General features: G+C 39.0%; 1 protein-coding gene and 1 pseudogene across 1 annotated transcript in view; one reads left to right on the top strand and one right to left on the bottom strand.

Annotated features, from left to right (window-relative positions):
* The window catches only part of MYO3B (myosin IIIB), a 575113-nt gene extending 562661 nt beyond the window's left edge, over positions 1 to 12452 (bottom strand). Inside the window, 1 exon segment of the mRNA XM_049887401.1 lies at positions 12424 to 12452. The gene's annotated coding sequence lies outside the window, so the exon portion shown is untranslated.
* On the top strand, positions 7342 to 8496 carry LOC126078325 (40S ribosomal protein S2-like; annotated as a pseudogene).
* Positions 12453 to 16369: the final 3917 nt, after the last annotated feature.

Genomic DNA, 16369 nt, shown 5'->3' with positions numbered 1-16369 from the left:
TTATGATCACTTCCATGATGAGATCTGATATAATGTGATCACCTCTATGATGGTATCTGCTGTAAGCCAAGCAGTTGAAAGGGAGTTTCCTTGAGCATGTGGCCTGCATCAAATATAAGTGGACATTCTGGCAAGGCTCGTGGGCTTTTGGCTTGCTCTGAATCCTGCAACTGGCTCTTGTTTATCTGACCTCCAGTTCTTGGGACCTGAGCTAATAGCTTACCTGCGGTCTCGCCTGCCAATCTTAGGATCTGTCAATCTTCACAGCCTGTGAAAAGAGCCCTCTCTCAAACCTGCCGATCTTGGGTTTGCCAGCCCCTGTGGCAATGTGCATCAGGAGAAGCGTTTATTCTGACCCATGGACTTGGGACGTTCCAGCCTCTACAACCTCATGAGCCATTTCCTTGATATAGATCTTTATGTATGTATTTATATGCTTTGCTTCTCTAGAGAACCCAGCCTAAGACACTGGAGATGTAATCATGTTTGGAAATGGGGGTTTCTCTATGTTAATTAGATATACGCTAGTAGGGTAGGTTCTAAATCTAATCACTTCTGAGATATGCACACACAGGGGAAGACCTGTGAGGAACACCAAGGAACCAAGGAATCCCCAGGGCTACCAACCAGGAAGCAATCGATATGGCAGAAATCCTGATTTAGACTTTTAGCCTCTAGAATTGTGAGATAATACATCTCTGTTCTTCAAAGCCATCCATTTGTGGTATTTGTGTTTCAGTAGCACTACGAAACTGTATAATTATTCAGACAATTACTGATTCAGATAAAAATTCAGATAATTCAGAAAACTTAGGTTACACAGGTTATACTCATTGAAAGACAAATAGAAGGACTACGTCTATCTAGACAGAGGTGGGAACAGTAGGTTTCAGTGTGGGGGAGGCTCATGTAAAGTTTACAAACCCATCAGAAGTCCTATCTGCCTGGATGTGGCTGCTTGGGAAGCTGCTCGGAAGTGAAGACTGGATGAACACTCTTTTGCATGCAGCAACGTTATGTAAGTTGATGCTGCGAACAGATTTCTCATCAAAGTCACTTCTGGCTCAGAGCAAGATTCCAATGTCCCACATATTACTGCGGCATCCAAACTCTTTCACTACCAGGAACAGCCAAGTTATTAACAAAGCAAAGAGGACATCACCTAGAAAAGATATTCCTGTTTAGTAAATAAGGATAATATAGCTATTAAAGGAACGCTTTCCTATCTTTGTCCACACACTGGAGCCCTGCTGGTGCAGTGGTTAAGAGCTCGGCTGTTAACCGCAAGGTTGGCAGTTCAAATCCAGCCACTCCTTGGAAACTCTATGGGGCAATTCTACTCTGTCCTATAGGGTCGCTATGAGTCGGAATAGACTTGATGGCAACAAGTTTCGTGCACACATCAGTATTAGACAAACATCTAGAAAATATCCAAACTGCTCATTACTCAAGCCTAGATAGATAGATGGGTAGATGAATAGATAGATATTAAGTGAAACTTAGCACTGTGGTAACATAGTCTCTTCGAAGTTAAGAACAGGGGTCTTTTTCTTGTTTTGTTTTTCTTTTTAGAAGGCAAATCTAAAAGGGTAGAGACCACGTCTCTTTATGCGGGTTGAGAAAGTAGGCCTTAATAATATTTTCTGCTTATTACTACAAGAGCACTGAGCACGACTTCTGTTTGCTACCAACAGCAAGGAGAAGGGCTTTTATCACTTGGAGTTCAGCACCAAAATCCGTGTTATACAAGAAGAGAAGGGTGATTTCCACTTCAAACATTACACTGAGGTGAGCAGCAGTTTCACATGTGGCTGTAAACTAAGAGCACAGCCACTGCCTTATCTTGTCAGGATTGGGTGTCTAAAGACTTCCGTAGGAATTTTGGTTTCAATCAACAGCAGGTGACATATTTTTTAAAAAATAAGCCATGAAACACTCCACAGCTAGATTTTGTCAACTCTTAGAGGTTTAAATTCTGCAGATTTCTAACATCACAAAAAGAAAAGTCTGACATTACACTTCTTGTAGATTCCATGACCAATTTACAGGAAGAACAACATATTAAACAACACCATGGGGATGCAATAAACAAAACCCAGAAGACTGTAGGGAACTCTCTAAGTCAATGACCCAGTGTCTTCAAGAAACAGATTGCAAATAAAGAAAAAAATAAATTGAAATGAGTAACTTCAGGCTTGAAAGAATCTTAAGATACATACCAAATGTGAAATAAGATATAGACCCACACAAACAAGCTGAAAAAAGTTATAACATTTATGAGATAACTGGAATACTTATTGGATATTTGATGACATTAAGGAAATATTGCTACGTGGCATGAACAGTTTGCACTCCGCTACTAACTGAAAGGCGGGCAGTTCAAACCCACCCAGTGGCGCTACAGAAGAAAGGCTTGGCGATCTGCTTCTGTAAAGATTACAACCAAGGAAACCCTATGGAGCAGTCCTACTCCGTAACACAAGGTCACCATAAGTCAGAATCAACTTGGTGGCAACAGGTTTGGTTTTGGTTATCATTTAAGAGGAGCCCTGCTGGCTCAGTGGTTAAGAGTTTGGCTGCTAACCAAAAGGATGACAGTTCGAATCCACCAGCCGTTCCTTGGAAACCCCATGGGGCAGTTTTACTCTGTCCTACCGGATCACTGAGTCGGAATCCACTCGACAGCAAAGGGTTTGGTTTATCATTTAGGAATACTCACTGAAATATCTACAGGTGAAATAATAGGATGTCTGGAATAGCACAAGAGAGGAGAAAGAAAGGTTATAAATGAAACAAGGTTGGCCATGGGGGGATAATTATTAAAGCTGTACACATGGGGTTTCATTATTATGTTCTATTTACTTCTGTATGCTTTTAAGTTTCCATAATAAAAGTTCTTAAAAAGTTCTGTGTAGTTACTGTATGTCAATGTAAACTCTGCTGTTCATATGCATGGTGAATGCCACCTCCTTGATGGGTTTCCCCACCACTACCCTGGATAATATTTTTAAAAGTCTCAGAGACTGTTGTAAGCTAGCACTTCACTCATGTAGGAAACAGTAAACACTGAAAATAGGCCAACAAATGCCCAGACATTTTGCACCTGTTTCTGGTCTTCTATTTTACCCTCATTCTGTATTAGGAAATTTAAGCAAAAAAAAAAAGAATTTAGAAGCACTCACACTCATAATCTCAGAAAGGTGCCTCCCAGTCCACCATCAGCCTGCTGAGGCACTGTCAGTTCCCCATTGTGGCTGATGTTCCAAACCAAACTCCTGCTAAATACAGAACTGTAGTTAGGAGAAACTAATGAACCACTGAATGGCACAAGGAAAATCAATAGTCAGAAGAAGGCAAGTGACCTGCTGCCAGTCTCTCGTTCTTTCTTCCTAAAGAAGAAAAAGAGAAAGAACATCAATACTTAGAAACCAAAATGAACACAAAGACTCATCACCACAAAGCTCTGTAACCTTTTCATCTTGTCACTGAAAAAGAAACTGCCCACTGGAATGAAGCTGATCGTACTCAAGGCCAAACACAGTGTCACAAAAAAGAACAGAGGCATGCGCATTACTAGCTGATGCTCTGCCCGTGAAAGCAGCCACGTAAGCAGCCAGTGAAAGGCCTAGAAGGAAAATAAAGGTTAGTCTAAGGTAAGTTGTGACTTTAGCACTAAAAGAAATCCAAGGAGAAAAATTCACATGGTACTCTTAAAACTGATGTGTTCAGTGAAGAATGATAAAATAATAACGATCATCAAAGGAGAAAGGTTCTCTTCTAAATTTCCTGCTTCTTCACCCGTGTATTTTCACAGCTGAAATGCCACATTGGGTCAAAAGCAAGTAGATGAGCTCAATTCTTCCAGGGTTGAGGTGAGCACTAAACATATTCATTCTGACATATGGTCTTTTCTTCCATGTCATACATGCTGCTTAGCCCATCGTCTCCTCTGATTAATCAACAACTATACTTGTTCCAAGGTGATTGTACCCTATATATCCCCTCCTTTCAATAAGTCATAAATTAGACAGAACTATCATTAATGTTTATTATTTATCCATTCCATAAGTAGTTATAAAACACCAATTGCAGGCATAGCCCTGAACCAGATTCTAAGGGAATATAAGGAAGAAGAAAATGAGCTCTGCTCTTCAAGTTCTAAATTTGTTCAAACAACTATGTAGTCGACAATTTGGCCTTGCACAAAGAGAAGTTCTGGCCTTTGCCCTCAGCTTCTGGGAGGTAATCTCTGGGACCTTGAAATGTTATGCCTTTGTTTGCCTGGGAGCCTTGGGTCATGCCAAATAACCTAACAATGTGATTTATGGGGGGTAGAGGGGGGGTTGGCTACATCTGTATACTCTTAGGGTAAGAGCTGGCCATGCCATAAAGACCAGCCATGTGATTTAATGTGGAGGCTTGGGTCATGCCTGGAGGGGGTAGGGACTAGAGTCTGATTAGGCACCAGGGCAATGAATCACATCTATGTAAATGAAGAAAATGCTAAGCTCCAATGCTCAGATGAGCTTCCCTGGTTGGCAATACTCCATGCATATTATCACACATTGATGCAGCAAGAGTAATGCATTCACGACTCCACAGGGAGAGGAAAACAAAAATTCCATTTTCAGGACTCTCCTGGACTTTGCCCTATGCACATCTTCCCTTGGCTGAATATAATCTGTATCCTTTCTCTATAATAAACTGTAACCATGAGTACGATAGCTTTCAGTGAGTTCTGTGAGTCATTCTAGCAAATTATTAAACCTGAAGGCGATTCTGGGAACCTCCTGAACTCGCAGTTGGTGTCATAATTGAAGGTGGCCTTGTGGAGGACTATGTTTCAGCTAACTTCACAGCCCAAACCTCTCGCAACAACCTACATAACTTCTGGGGAGTGAAGTCAGGCATCTACTCTCCCAAAAAGCAAATGAATGAACAGTGTCAACAACAAAAATTGAAATTCAGCAAACAAAACAAAAATATGTTAGCAGTAAAAGTAATCAGAAAAAAAGAAGAGAAAAAATTTCATGCCGTAATCTTTTAAATGTAGCATTTAGGGAAAGCGAAAGATGGAAAATACCATGGAACACTGCCATTCTCAAGCCAGCTCTCCCTCTTCCCCCAGAAAAAGTACAGTAGGGGTTGGGAGATGATGAACGTACAAAATTTTGAATAATCTTAACAACACTCCCCATTTAGAGGAAAGTGGACAGGGAGGGTGAATTAGCAGCACAAAAATGAGTCCCAGGCTCATTGATTTATATATTCAATAAGAATTTATGAAGAACATTCATTACTCAACACCAGGCTCTGTGGGTAATGAAAAGGAAACAGAAGAAAAATCAGGCTCTATTTTAAAAAGAGTAACATCTTCAAAGCCGTGTAGTAGGATATGCCCCCAGCAGGTGGAATGATCCTAGCATGGCACTTTAAACAACATTTCAGAAGCAAGAGTAAAGCAGATATCTATCAACCATGGCTGTCCATAATGCCCATAAAACGAGTCTCAGAAAGGCAGCTATTTCATGCTAAAATTACTGAACTATAAGGAAGAGAATTTTTGGGGTATGTAAGATGTGCATGTGCATACAAACACACATATCAAAACAAAACAAAAGCTCAGGCTTCTCTCCACAGCAACAGTCACTACTAGAAAATGTGTCAGCAATGTATACAAAGTGTGGGAAAATATTTTTATATCCAACCAAATCGTCCAAGTATAAAGACAGCAACACATATTTTCAGACATATAAGAACTCAGATGGGATATTTTAATTTTAAAAACAAAGAATATATTGGGCCACAAAGAAAAACCTCAGTGCATTCTGAGAAATTAAAATTAGAACAATCTTCCCTAACCACAATGCGATTAAATTAAATATTAGTAATAAAAAGAAATTTAGCCACCTGAAAAGATCTCTCAGATCTTGATGCAAGGGAAAAAGTCAAAACTGTGTTACAGACCCTTGAGACTATTGTTATGGACTGAACTGTGTCCCCTCAAAATGTGTGTCAGCTTGGTTAGGCCATGATTCCCAGTACTGTGTGGTCGTCACCATTTTACGATTTGATGTGATTATCCTATGTGTTCTGAATCCTAACCTCTATAATGTTAATAAGGCAGGATTAGAGGCAGGCAGTTATTTTAAGGAGGCAGGACTCAATCTACAAGATTAGGTTGTATTTTGAGAAGCAAGCTGAGAGGAGGAGGACTTCATATCACCAAGAAAGGAGAGCTGGAAGTGGAGCATATCCTCTGGTCCCGAGGTCCCTGCGATGAGAAGCTCCTGGACCAGGGGAAGATTGATGACAAGGACCTTCCTCGAGAGCCAACAGAGGGAGAAAGCCTTCCTCTGGAGTTACGCACTGAATTCGGACTTCTAGTCTCCTAGCTTGTGAGAGAATAAATTTCTGTTTGTTAAAGCCATCCACTTGTGGTATTTGTTATAGCAGCACTAGATAACTAAGGCAACTGCCCTAAGACAACCTTCTAACTTGCAAGTGAAGACACTCCCGTAGACCACCTTTCAGCCAAATAATTGATGGGGCTATAAAATAAACAGTAACACCTACGACGAATGTGCTCCTTACAACAATCAACTATAGGAGATTAAAAAGGCAATATTTATCCAAAACCAAAGATGAGAAGGCAGGGATGGACAGGGAAATTGGACTAACAGAAACAGAGAACCCAGGGAGGACATGAGGAGGGTGCTGACACACTATGGGGATTGCAACCAATGTCACAAAACAACCTATGTAAGAATCATTGATAGAAAAACTAATTTGCTATTGAAACTTGCACCTAAAGCACAATAAAATGTTCTAAATAAATAAAACTGAATTACAGAGTACATAGAAAATAACAATATTAAAGATATTACCTAGCAAAAAAACTTGGGAAACTGGGCTCAAGGTGAAAACTTACAGTATTAAGTATTTACCAAGGAATAATAATAACAATAAATTAAATTAGCATTCCACTCAACAAGGTAGAGAAGGAGCAACAAAATAAACATAAGGAAAGCATAAGAAAAAAATGAAAGGAGAAATTAACCAGGAGACAGAAAACCGTTGAATATTTAAATTAGTATATAATTGAAAGTACTCTCTGGGAAAAAATACGACCTTAATCAAGAAAAAACAATGCGTAAATAAAATTAAAGATAAAAACAATACATAAGAAATTAAAAAGAAATGTGAAATAACTTTGCAAATATCTAAATTAGAAATATTTGTTACAATTATAAATAAATTGTAGAATGGATGTTTTCTTAGACCAATAAAAATGGCAAAAATTGAACCCAGCAGAAACAGAACTAAAGTGAACCAGTAACAATGGAAGAATTTCAGAATATTAACAAAAAAGAGCCCCCCCCCCCCCAAAAAGTCACAAGCTCAGAAGGTTTCAACAATAAATTCTTTCAGACCTTCAAGAACGCAGCATTTAAGCTTCAGGAAAAGACGAAATGGTGGATGACTCCGGTGAGGCAACCGGCCCAAGAACCTGAAGCAGGCACCAGAAGCACTCTGCCTTCCGGCTTCTCCGTTGGCCTCGCACGGCTTCCGGGGCAGCGGTCACAACTGCTGTGCTCGCACGCCGAGGCCACAGAGCTCATGGCGAGAGCAAGGAGTCCCTTGCCGAAACCTAGCTGGGACACCTGGTCAAGCACTTGAAGATCAAGTGACTGGAGGTGATCGATCTCTTCTCCCGGCCCATCAGAGAGTCTGAGATAATGGACTTTTTCCTGGGACTGCCCCTCAGGGATGAAATTATGCCTGTGCAAAAGCAGGCATGCGCTGGCTAGCCGACCAGATTCAAGACATTTGTCGCCATCGAGGACTACAATGTTCACGTGAGTCTGGGCGTTAAGTGCTCCAAGGAGGTAGCCATTGCCCTCCGCGAGGCCGTTACCTTGGCCAGGCTGTCCATGGTCCCCGTATGGTGAGGCTGCTGAGGGAACACGATCGGCAAGCTCCACACCGTTCCTTGCAAGGTGACTGGCGGCTGCAGCTCTGTCCTGGTGTGCCTCATCCCCGTCCCCAGAGGCACGGGCATCATCTCAGCCCTGTGCCCGAGAAGCTGCTGTTAATGGTCGTATTGACAACTGCTAACCCACCGAGAGGCACCTCTTAAGACCTGGCGATCTGCTACTGAAAGGTCACGGCCTTGAATAACCCAATGGAACACAGTTCTACTCCGTTCACATGGGGTTACCATGACTCAGAACAAGGCAGCTAACAACAGCAACACCTGGCCAGGAGCTGGACTGCCACACTGGGCAGCTTCACTGAGGTCACCTTCTATGCCATCTCCAAGGCCTACAGCTATCTCACCACCAACTCTGGAAAGAGACCATGTTTACCAAGTTTCCCTACAAGGAATTCGCTGGCCAATGGGTGAAGAGGCATACCAGAGTTTTCCTGCAGAGAACCCAGGCTTCAGCTGTGGCTACCACTTTGTGGTTTTACAAGAAAAATAAAGTGAACTAATTAAGCCTGGGGAGGGAGTGAGAATAGATAATTTCAATACTATTTACACTTTTCCAGAATGTAGAGAAAAAAAGAAAAACCTCAAATAACATAGTAAAATAACAAAACATTCTTAGCAAAACCTGATAAATACAGCACAGAAAAACAAAACTACAATTAATCACAGTTAATAGTCCCTGTGTAAAATCCTAAATTAAAAATCAGCCAAGAGAATTTTGCAAAGGTAATTCAACGTTAGGGAATGTATTAGCATGATTATTTCCATTAATACATCAAAGTAGAAAACCATGTGAACAAAGACATCCAAAACGAATTTGATACATTTCAGTATCCATTTAAACCGTTTTAGACCCTTAGAAAAATTGAAATAGCTTAATTGTTTTACAGTAGTAGATTGTATAAAAATATATATCTCAAATCAAAAGTCAACATCTTACTTAATGGCAACTTATTAGAGCCATCACTAATAAAGTCAGGAAAAAGACAGGAATCTACCATTATCACATATTATTTTGCATTGCTTTAGAAGTACTAGCCAGTGCAATTAGACAAAAGAAAGAATGGAATAAACACTGAGGAGATGGCAAAAAAAAGTGTAGATAAAATGATTGAATCCTAAAAAATCCAGATTAATCAATTAAAAAAACTTTTAAGTTAATCCATTGAAGTGGCAGACAATAAAATTAATATACAGAAATCAAAAGCTTTTCTACATATAAAAAATAATCAACCAGAAAACAAGTGCCATTTTAGTAGAAACCAAAAGGTAAACTTAAAAAAATAAAACAGAATGTACATAAAGTAAAATCTTTAAATTATAGGAATGAAAAGGGATTTAAATAGAAAATATATCTTATTCTTGGTCAGGAGACTTCACTGTGAGGATGTCAATTCTAAATTTATCTAAAGTAAATACCATAGGTTTTTTTTTTAATTTGACAAAATAATATTAAAGTTCATCTAAAAAATTAAACATGTGAAAACAGAAAAATTCTGAAAAAGAACAATTAAGGACTATAATCTGATCAGACATTAAAACATTACGTAGCTACAGTAATTAAAACATTTTACTACAGGAGAAGATATAAATAGAACGGAATAGAATCTAAAAAGGAAGCTCAAATACATAAGGAACAAAATACTGAGGAAGTCAGCACAACTTGACCAGGGCAAAATTATAGAAGCTTCACAGACACATCCAAACTCCCTGAGACACCAAGCTACTGGACTGAGGACCAGGGTCTAAGGGGACTTCTAGTTGAAGTGACATAACATAGTCTATAAAGAAAATGTTCTTCATTTGACTGTGGTGAATAGCGACTGGGGTCTTAAAAGCCTGCAAGTAACCATATAAGATACATCTACTGGTCCCATCCTGGCTGGAGCAAGGGAGAATGAAGACCAAAGACACAAGGGAAAGATTAGTTCAAATGACCAATAGACCACAACCTTCACCATACGGAGCCTAGAACAACTAGTTGGTGCCCAGTTAACACCACCGATCGCTCTGGCAGGGATCACAATAGAGGGTCCTGAACAAAAAAAAATGTGTAACAAAATTCAGATTCCAAAAATAAAAATAAGAACAGGCTTGGTCTGACAGAAACTGGAGAAACCTCAGGAGTATGGCCCCTGGACATACTTTTAACTCAGTACTGAAGTCACTCCTGAGGTTCACCCTTCAGCCAAAGATTAGACAGGTCTATAGGGCCAACCATAACACACATGAGGGACATGCTTCATAGTTCAATCATGTATACAAGATTAACAGGCACACCAGCCCAAAAGCAATGATGAGAAGGCAGGAAGGGACAGGAAAACTATACCAGTGGAAAAAGGGAACATGGGGTGGAGAAAGGGAGAATGTGGACACATCACTGGGTTGGCAACCAATATCACAAAATAATTTGTATGTTGACTGTTTAATGAGAAACCAATTTGCTTTGTAAACTTCCACCTAAAACACAATAAAAAAAAATGCATAAGGAATACGGTTTATAAAGATCACATTTGAAATCAATAAGGAAAAGGTAGACCAAATAATACTCTCCAATAAATAGTGTTGGCTTAACTCTCTGACTAACTGTTAAGGAAAAAAGTTAAGCCAGATCCCCACCTTATTCCTTTCCTCAAAATAGGTTACAATAGATGAAAACTTTTATAAAAATAGGTAGAATGTATAGGCAAGGGATCTTTCCAAGCAGAACATAAAATTTGAAAGTCATGAAGAAAAAAAAATTGATAAATATAACTGCATAAAAGTTAAAACTTCTCTACACTCAAAAATTTTCTTAAAATAATTTTTTTCCAAAAACAAACTAGGAAAAAATATTTGCATCAGTAGCTAATTTTCTTACTTCATCAAGAGTATATACAAACAGGAAAAGAAAAGGAACAATTCAATAGAAAAAGAATTTCAAATGTGAGATAGACATAGAAAAGATACTAAGTCACATTCATGATTTTCAAAAGCAAATAAAAATATTGATATACCATTTATTTCCTACCAGACTGACAAGATCGTTTAAGGTTTGCTAATAGTGTTGGCAAGGATACGGAGAAATAAGCATTTTGAGATAACGTTAGTGAGAGTATAAAGTGGCACAATCTTTTTGCAAATAACTAGTCAAAATCTATAAAATGCCTATACCCTTTGTCTCTGCAATTCTACTGATAGGAATTTATTCTTGTTATATACTCAAAAACACATATGTAGATTCATCATATTAACAGACAAAAAAAAAAAAACAAGAAAAACTATTTGATCATCTCAATAAATGCAGAAAAAGCGCTTGACAGAATTCAACCAACATTCAGGGTTTTAAAAAAAAAACCAACAAACTAGGAATAGAAGAGAATTTCTTCAACCTGGTAAAGGCATCTAGGAAAAATCTACAGCTAACATCACACTTGTTGATGAAAGACTGAATGTTCCTTAAGATCATGAACAAGGCTAGGATGTCTGTTCTCACTGCTTCCATTCAACACTGGTGGAGTTCTAACTGGCACAATGAGGCACAAAAAGAAATTTAAAACATTCAGATTGGAAAGGAAAATGGACTTTATTTGCAGATGACATGATCACCTATATAAAAATTTGAAGGAATTTACCAAAAAGAAACAAAAAAAGCTACTAAAACCAACAAGTTTATCAAGATTACAGGATATAAAGTCAATATTTTAAAAATCATTAGTATTTCTATATACTAGAAAGGAGAACTCTTCAACAACAACAAAAAAAGAATCTCCACTCTTACCTTGCATCACATACAAGAATAATTTGAAATTGAGTATATAACAAATGAAAGAACTAAAACTATTAAACTTCTAGTAGATATGTAAGGATATTCATTGCAGCATCATGTCTAATAGAAAATCAGATACAATCTGAAGGTCCATCTTTATAAAGATAAAAAATACTATCTAATAAATCACAATAATTATATAAATTATCATTCACATGTAACCACTAAAATGAAAGGAGGTAAGTTTGGTATCAGTTAATATGGAAAGAATGTCAAAATACAAAGTTATAGTTTTTTAAAAGTACTGTATAGTGATTAAGGATGATAACCTATGTAAATAAAAAGAATATTTGTATGCATAATCATTTTATGTGTATGCATAAGTGTGTGTGTCTAAACATAATGCATGTATCTTTATAAATATTTTTCCAGAAGGCTACACAAGAAACTCTTAAACTTTAGGGAAAGATACCAGGAAGTTAGAGAGGTTGCGAGGGAGGTGATCGTATTTTATTGTCTGCTCTTAGACAGCCATGAAATTTCCTACTGCATTCTTATAAGAATCCCTGTTTTCACAAGCTAGTTTGCTTGTGACAGCCCTGGATGGGCTTGAGCTAAACCCCTGCTGAATATCCTACATCATTCCCATGGAATTCTCATTTCCATGGAGTATAATCCTTACCTTGTTGAAAATAAAGCAATCGGAAGCCCTGTGAACTCCTGCAGTTAGTCAAGCCCAGCAATTATGATATAAATAGAAACTTGTCCAACAACATTTTATAGTCACAAGGAAAGTTCATGATGAAGACTTCTGACTATGCTACTCAGAATATTTCTAAGTGTTCTAGTACATTACATATGAATCACAAATCATAGAAGAATTCTTCAAACCTAGAGAATAGCTTTTAAAAAGAAGCCAAAAATGTGAAGTGAAACTTGTATAAAATATTAAATATAATACTCACAGACACATAAAATAAGAAAACATTTATAAGCATGAACAAATTAGAACGATTCCAAACATATAAGCAAGCGCACGATATGATGGTAAAAGCTGGCACACTCTAGGCTCATTTGCAGGACCTGACTTTTCCACAGACGGAACCTATCTGCATATTTCTAGGTAGGACCTGTTCAGGCACAGTGAAAATGTCCCCGTCTAGAGAGGGCCTTTCTAATTCTCCCACTAGTGGTGATCATTCCTTCCTTCATGGTCCCCTGCATCATGTACCCTCCTCTAGATGTTGTCATGTTGCCTGACATTTGTTCATACGATAGTCTTCTCTACCAGTGAGTTCTTTGAGCACAGAAGCCATGCCTTATTAATTTTGCTGCCCCAAAGGCAAATACCTAATAAGTGCTCAATAAATGTTTATTTAATAAAGGAATGAAAATCAGAGCTTCAAAAACCAAATGCTTTTTTTTGATTAAAGAAGAACTTGCGGTTGCATAAAACAGGAAATGAAGAGAAATAAAAGAAGAAAAATAACACTCGTAAAATTCCACCACCCAGATATAACCACTCTTAACTGTAAACATCATTACATACACAAACATACACTTGCACATACGCATAAAGATGAATAGCTTTGTTTGTTTCACAAGGCAGAGGTCTGGTTTCTGGCGTCATCCTTCAACTGAATTGCGATTTAAAAGGCTTCTATCAGTCTCAATTTCTATCAAATTAAATGTGCTTATTTCAATCTTTGTCCTCAGCCTTTACAGCACTAGCCAGTACTCATCGCCCTCAACTTTCTAAAACACTCTCCTCTCTTTGGTTCCTTTATATCTTACTGTCTTGGTTCTTATCCTGACTGTCCACCTCTTATGCTAGAGTCCATTCTTGCCATTAGTGTGGACATTTAAACCAAAGTCCTGTCTTTTTTTTTTTTTTAGACATAGTATGATCACAGTGGCTTATTATGAAGAAGTTTTAAGAAAATCGGAAACTGTATTGGTGAGAAAAAGGGCAGGAAAGTTGCACTGAGAAATTGTTTTCCCAACATGACAATGCATGTGCTCATTCTTCGAGGGGAGCAAGAGCTGTCCTAGGAGAATTCTGTTGGGGAACTTTACTCCATTTACACTACAGCCCTGATCTTACCTCTTCAGACTTCTTTTTGTCCCCCAGACTCAAAGAATATTTAAAAGGAACATGATTCGAGTCCTTCAAGGATGCCAAAACTGCCATCCTGATGTGGTACAAACTGAAGAGCACAAGAATTCTTCAGGGAAGGGTTAGAGAGATGGAAACACCACCTTCAGAAGTGTATAGACCTAGACGGAAACTATGTCTAGAAACAATAGCTTCTCATCTTGATATGTTTGTTTAATAAAGGTTTCTATGATTTTGTAGAAATACTTTTTGACTTATACATACATATAAATTTATATATATGTGTGTGTGTCTTTGTGTATGTACGTATATAAAATCTTTCACATTTCTGTTCATTCATTCTAAAACATTTATTAATTTGCAGGCATTGTATAATACATTGGAAATATAAAGCTAAACAGAACATGGTCTTTTTCCCTAACCCCTAGGTGCTCATAGTCTAACAAGGAAGTTATACTAATAAGGAGAAAATTTCACGAATAGGAGAGGAGTTAAAGTTGAAGTATGAACAAGGACCTTCCGCTCTGCCTAGAGCTGTCAGAAAAGGCCTCCTGAAGACATGGCTTTTGAGGTACATCTACACAAGATGAATAGGTTTCTGCCAAATGGGCAAGAAAGGAAAGGCATTTCCAGGGAGAAAGGCAATTACATTTGTAGGCTCCTTTGCAATCCATGGCTTGACTGTTTCAGCTGTCAGTTTGCTGAGGACAAGGAGTACCTCTCTCCTCCTGCTCCTTTTGCCACCCACATAGTCCTAGTAGGTGGCCAACTAAGTGATGGGCTTAAGGAGCACAGAAAGGACTCTTCTGGTTTATGGTGCAGACTTATTAACACGGCCTGCAAGGCCCTTTGCCAGTCTTTCCAGTCAACCTCCCCAGTATTAGCTCCTCTGTTCACTCCCCACTCACACTCACACACACACACACACATATTTACAGGTATGGGGAGAGGGAGGTTTGGACTTCAGTGTATCTTTTGGGGGGATGCAATTCAATTCATAACACAGGGGAGCTGAAATTTTAAATAAAATGACCAGAGAAGACTTCATTGAACAAGATATATTTGAGAAATGACATGAAGAAGACGAGAGAGCGATAAACCAAAAAAAAAAAAAAAAACCAAACCCAGGGCCGTCAAGTTGATTCCAACTCATAGCGACCCTATAGGACAGAGTAGAACTGCCCCATAGAGTTTCCAAAAAGCACCTGGCGGACTCGAACTGCCAACCCTTTGGTTAGCAGCTGTAGCACTTAACCACTATACCACCAGGGTTTCCGAGAAAGCCATAGTTGGGAAAAATCATTTTAGATAGAGGGAACGGAAAATGCAAAGGCCCTGAGACAGGAGCTCGCCTGACATATTCAGGGAACATCAAGAAGCTAGTGTGAAGGAAAAAAAGAAGCTAGTATGGCTGTTGTGGAATGAGCAAGAGAGAGAAGAAATAGGAGGTAGGGTCAGATAGATATGGAGGGGGCGGTGGAGAGGACAGATCATGTAGGTCTTTATCAGCCCTTAAACCAAACCCAGGGCTGTTGAGTCAATTCCGACTCATAGAGACCCTACAGGACAGAGTAGAACTGCCCCATAGTTTCCAAGGAGTGCCTGGTGGATTCAAACTGCTGACCCTTTAGTTAGCAGCTGTAGCACTTAACCACTCTGCCACCAGGGTTTCCTATCAGCCCTTATAAGGTAACAAAACAAAACCCATTGCCATCTAGTCACTTCTGACTCATTGCAACCCTATAGGACAGAGTAGAACTGCCCCATAGGGTTTCCAAGGCTGTAAATCTTTATAGGAGCAGACTGCCACATCTTTCTCCTGCAGAGCGGTTGGTGGGCTCAAACCATTGACCTTTTGGTTAGCAGCCAAGTGCTTAACCACTGCATTATCTTATAAGGTAAGGACCTAGCTTTTACTGTCCTTAGAGTGAGAGAGAAAACTGTTGGTGGGATTTGAGCAAAGAGGGACATGATCTAGCTTGTGTTTAACAAGGTCAGTCTGGTGACTGCATGGAGAGTGGATTGAAGGGGATATCCTTCAAGAACAACTGTCAGAGTTATTAACAGGAAGAAAGAAACAACACATCTTCCTCAGTTCCAATGGATGTTATCACAATGGGTTATTTTTGGCCTTTTCAGAACAAAGTGCTTGGGAAGCCTCCTTCCACTCTATCTATGATGTCTTATTGAAGACATCAGCCATAGGAAGTCTCATGTGACTGGGACTCTCTAAAACAAGCTGTCAGGATGCCTCCAGCCACATCACTCCTAGCGTATTCACCTTCATCTGAGGAGGTGAAGCTGAGCACAGAACTGGTTGTCCCCATCTTAGTACAAGCTAGGCTTGCTGTGGTTGGGACATTATGAATATAGTCAAATGGTAGAAACTTATGGAGTCCAAAGGCTTGTGGTATCAAGGCTTAAGCCCAGACAGACATTCCACAGATGCATATTGAACATCTATTAGGAGCAAGTCATTGAAAGCCCATAAAATGAATCAGTCTTGGCCCTG

This window comes from Elephas maximus, chromosome 6 (assembly GCF_024166365.1).
Source record: "Elephas maximus indicus isolate mEleMax1 chromosome 6, mEleMax1 primary haplotype, whole genome shotgun sequence".
NCBI classification, from domain to species: domain Eukaryota; kingdom Metazoa; phylum Chordata; class Mammalia; order Proboscidea; family Elephantidae; genus Elephas; species Elephas maximus.
The sequence above is the reverse complement of the archived record's forward strand: the minus strand, read 5'-3'. Positions and strand labels throughout refer to the sequence as shown.